The sequence below is a fragment of the Daphnia pulicaria genome, chromosome 3, assembly GCF_021234035.1.
Source record: "Daphnia pulicaria isolate SC F1-1A chromosome 3, SC_F0-13Bv2, whole genome shotgun sequence".
Taxonomy (NCBI): domain Eukaryota; kingdom Metazoa; phylum Arthropoda; class Branchiopoda; order Diplostraca; family Daphniidae; genus Daphnia; species Daphnia pulicaria.
Window position 1 is genome coordinate 12,816,375 of NC_060915.1, and position 5,434 is coordinate 12,821,808.

A 5,434-nucleotide genomic window follows, 5' to 3' on the forward strand; every position below is an offset into this window, starting at 1 on the left:
TTTTGTTGTTGTCCGTTTGCCTCGTCATGGAGGAGAACCTTCGAATGTGCAGAGCCATCGGCGATACGGTGCTGACTGTGACCCAGTGGGTGCACGACACCAAAGATCGAAACGGCAACGTTGCCTCGTTGGTTGACCGGATGAAGGAATCGGTCCAGAAACACAGCAGCCAGCCGGAAGACGTGCTCAAATCCATGGCCTGATGGAAGCGCGTGAATCCGCATGGGCGGCCGAGCGGCTGGCCTTCCAGGAGAAGGAGCGCGTTAGTAAGCAAATGATTTTCAACCTCCAGCAGGATAACTACAGGCTCAGGAGATCGCGCATCTATGCGCTGACACCGCGCGGACCGAGCTACTGAACTCTTCTCTCTTCATTTGTATTTGCTGCCTGGGCTTAGCCTATTTAGATTTTATACAGCAATTGTCTGACTATATGTAATCATCGAAAGTGTGTGCAACAATCGCGGCGTGAGATTTCGAATCGTTTCTTTTTTTTTTCTTTTTTAATCTTAATTGTTGCGTTATCGAGTTTGGCTGATGAAACCGTTCAACATTTTAATGCAAAAAAAAAGGTTTTTTTCTACCTAGGCCTATATTGTTTTATACAAACTATTCCTGGAACATTTTATTTAAAGTTTGGTGCCGAAACCCGGAATCAAGTGTGCCGACTCCAGACAGCCACTGTGAGTTTACGCCCCTTTTTGTAGGCGACCCAGACTCGCCACACAGCCAAGTCTCAAAATTTGTAATTACTTCGTATCAATTCGTATGAATGCTTAAAATAATCTTAGTCAGACTCTTTAAGTTAAGTGGCAAGAATGATGTAGAAGAATGCTCATAAATGGAAAGGGGCGGACGTCGTAACTATACGCCATTTGTAAATTAAGTCTTCGTAACGCGCAGGGTCCATTTCAGTGTAGAATGTAAAAGTTCCCTCAATTTTAGTTTCAAAAAATGTGTTTCGTTTGACCCTCCTTTCGATTATATCGTGGGAAATTTTAGGGAAATTTGTCATGTTGGGCTGACAAACTCTTGTAAATTAATTCACGCAATCTTGCCTTTTTTTTTTAGCCCCACACGATCGTAGCCGATTGTTCACCGTTTTGATTGAGGGTCGACATCAAAACTTTTCTTATCTCCTGTGACGGACAGCACAGCCCAATTCTCCCGCCGGGTCAGAAGCGGCTTCGTCTAAAGTAATCCCCACCATTCGGGCCCTCTTATACCTCCCTTATACCTCTGGTTCCAATACCATCCGCGAGTGGCACCACAAAGCAGTCCGTGACATTTTTTGGCTGCAATTTGGTTTTGGGCTCCCAGTCGATCGATCGCTAGGTATGATGTGGTAATCTCAATTGGGTATGGAAAACGACGCAGCCGAGCAGAACTTCCCCTCCCAAAGATGAACCGCTGAAATGGGACGACCAGCTACCCGACCACATCATCCACAGCTGGGAAAAATGTCGAGGCGAGAGCAGCCATCCATCGAGCACCTTCCTCGTCGTTGAGGCTTCATGGTTGAGGTTGCATAGTGTTGCGGACCAGATTCGCGTCCGCAAGTATGCATTTGGATTTGGCAACCCAGACACCAACAAAGGAGAAATAATAAAAGGTGGAGAACGGCGGAAGATCCTGAGGTGGGCGGATAAAACAATCATTCGGATTTGACGCGGGCGGTAAGCTTCAGTGCAGCTCTGTATGTTGTGCTAACCATTTGCTAAAGAATAAACTGTGTTTAACCCGCTCTCGAGTTTCGATTATATTAAAGCAGTCCGTGACACACTGTAAAGACACACACTTAAAGAGCAGTCACAATTAAGTTTCAATCACTGTCAACTGCGAAATGTCTATAAAAATTGGTCAAAGAAATAGCCTAATTCCTAACGTATATAGTTAAGAGGATTTGGGTTGGAATTGCTGCTGGACGATCGGTCCTTGAGTATTGCCGAAAGACGACTGGCGCCTTCCATGTCCGACACAACAGTTATAGAATAGGCAGCAGCAACCGGTGAAATAACAAATGAATTAAAGACTAATATGCAAAACAGCAGGTTTTCGACGTTCCCTTTTCCCTTCTGGTGCCGCTGCTGCCTTCACACACTTTGTGTGTGTGTGTGTAGAGAGTTGCATAACAGACACATACACACGGAACGGGAGAGAGAGAGAGAGAACAAGCCAGCCAGGAGCCTTTCTCTTCTTTAACAGGTTTTGTGCTGCCTTTCTATATTTATTTTTATTTTCGATTGTTTGTAGGCTATTTCATTTTCACGCGCTGGGAATTCCCCTCCATCAGTGCTCTCGGATATTATAATATTTTAATGGATCGAATACATAGAGAGTAGTGCTGGCAACGCTGACAATCGGGTAATATAGCCATCATCTGATATTCTGATATCAGCAGTCCTTTTATGCGCGTCCTCATTGACCAAACGAATTGCAATTTCCAGCGAAAATTATAGATGCATGTAACAGCAACTTATAAAATAAAGGCAATAAGAGAAATGGCAGAAAGTACAGCGAAGTTGCTCAATCTATACAAGAGTCACCAGCATGTGTATAAGCAGCACACTGTTGACACGGATTCGTGCAGAGAAGCAGAGTAGATTGCCAACAGAGATATCAATGTCGTCGTCGTCTGGAATTAAAGCGAAAATTGTTAATGAGCAATCACGACTTTTGGGCGTTTCACCGCAATGTAACAACATTCACCGATTCTTGTTAAAACAATTGCAATGCCATACAATCTTTTAGCGCTACTTTCCTTATACAAGTATCCTTGGAATATTTTAGCCATTTGACCGCAGCATTTGACAAAGTAACTGGTCCGGCACCATTTCTACTGGGCCTTTGATAAATCAAACGGCAAGTTCTTATCAGTCGTACAGCAATTATCTTATTATTTGTCGTCTTCGCAAAAGTTGCATCATAACGGGAAAAGGTCGCCAATTATTTCAGGAATTTTTTTCTCCCCCAAACATATTTGGATCTTAAAATCTTAAGTTGATGAAGTCGTTGACATATAGGCCTACAAAGATAGAGCTGACTGGCTTTGACATTATGTTATCAATTCCACGAAGATGACTGGCGAAAAAAATTGGTTGCGTCAAGTTTGATGTGCATATAGTCGGTTCACTAAATTCGTTTAGATATGTAACCGGACCCGGTTATAACCAGTTTCGTGTTTGCCATCGCCCATCAGCAAGTTTTTTATGCAAGGATTTGCACACGGTGAATAAGGAACACGTCAAGGTGGAGGTCAGAAGTCGACGCAAAATTTCTCTACTAATTACGCATCAAGGCCCTCTGGTTATATAAATTGCAGTTGGAAATACCTTACAGCTATAAGGAAATCAATCAAAACAAATTCTTGTGTGGACGAGGTTGTAAATAGTCATAATAAATAAGGACGACTGAAATAATAAAATTAGCTAACACCTGGACAAACTTTCATTCACATTCCTCCATTCACACTCAATCAAAATCTACTGTCTAAAAGTGGTCGAAATTTATCAAATTCCCTGTTGAGAAATTGGATGCAATGTTGGAGATTGAAATCAAAACCAGCAGAAAACCTTCACGAGCTGATCGGGGAACTCCTCGCTCTAATCTGCCGAGTTGTTTACACTCGTCACGCTAGAAAGCAGGAGGAGGAGGAGGACGAATGTCGTGCCACGTTCTACTTCCCGCTATGGTGTAATCGCATTCATGTGATGGCGTGACGTTTTAGTGTCCAACAGCAGCAGTCGTGATTCGTGAATGTTCCAAGCGCGTTTATCAATCTGATCGCTCCCAAACGACATCTAGCGTCGACTAGTCGTGAGCGATGCGACATTGACTCCCGCGGTACCGAAAGCTGGACGCAGACGGCGCATCGATAGGTAGGTTTACATTTAATCCAAATGTAGCGGTAAATTTCAAAAATATAATTATTGGTAATCTCCTGAATTTAAAAATGAATAAAATATTGTGAATGTGACGGCGGACTACCCATGGAATCGGATGTGATCCATGATGGACTAGCCCTTCCTCCTTTCATCTCGGTGGAAGAATGTATTAATCTAATTTAATTCTCGTCACTCAACGGCCATCGTGTTCGCGTCAAGAGGATCCTAGAAAACCCGGATTCGATTCATTTCGTGTTTATTTGGTAATTAAGGACTTTAAATAACCTTCTCTTTTACTCATTTCAATAAAATTTCTCTTTTTTTCTAACACAAATTACCTCAATTTATTACTTTTATATCTGTTTAATCTTTACCTGGTCTTTCCCAAGTTTATCTTTGTTTATTTACGAATGCCAAATTTTGGTTTAAAGTTTTTAAACTTGGCGGGGATGCCGGGAGGGAGCAAAATTTACATTTGGCAACGACGCTATTGGCTGCACGAAAAAAATAGAACAACAAATTAAATTACAAAAAATGTGGTCGTCATGTCTCGTGACTCTCGTTAAATGGTAACCTTGCTGCTGGTAAAATTGTTTGTAGAGTCTAATTATTTAAAAAGGAGAAAACCTGTTATGTTTCTGTTACAAGTTTGCAAAATTTGGTACATTCCTGACAAGCACTTATCATACTAAAGTAAACCTTGTCAATGGCATGGCAGTTTATTTAGGGTGTAACCCTTTTGCCTTGTGGAGATTGGGGTCCTGTGCTAGCCAAGTAACCATGATAGCCATGCCATGATAGCAACCAGAAATGAAGGTTTCACTTGTACTCTGTATTAACCTGTACATTAGTCTTGAGAAATGGTCTCAGTTTTAACGATAAGGTAATTATTTTCAAGTGACACTATTATTCCAGTTTCAGCTAGGCCTATTATACATAAATTTAAATAATGCATGTCGTGCAATGTGCTACATGGAAATATTCGACTGTTTATAAGTTTATGTTTACCCACTTTCAACATTTCCTTATTTGTGGTTCCCGTAAATATTTTTTTCCAACACTTGTTTTTTTTTAATTTTCAAGTAGATCATTAACATTCCGTTTGATTAGAAAATCCATCAATTTCTGGCAATTTGGATCTCCCTTTTCTCTTTCTTGAAATCTCCTCCGTCCTCGAGTTCGGGTGTATTCGCCATTTCTTCCTATATCCTGTCTGATTACTTCAACTTTTCTGCGTGCTGATAATGCCTGGCCATATTTCCCAAGTTTTAAGGTAGGAAAAAACTAAATTCCCTTTTTCTTTTCACCATTTGCTGGCGTTGATTATCGTTACATCGCCCTTCCCCTCGACTATTGTTACTTATTTCTTCTTTGATTTCTGACTAATAAAATTCATTATTAACTTTATAGATTAACATCGTTTATTCAAAATTGAATAACAAAATCGCCTAACTAATGAGTGGGATGGCGGTGTTCCAATTCCTTCAGCCACCCGGCGTTCTCATCTTTGGCTAATTTCCATCCGTCCGTTGCCATCACTTCACAAGGGAA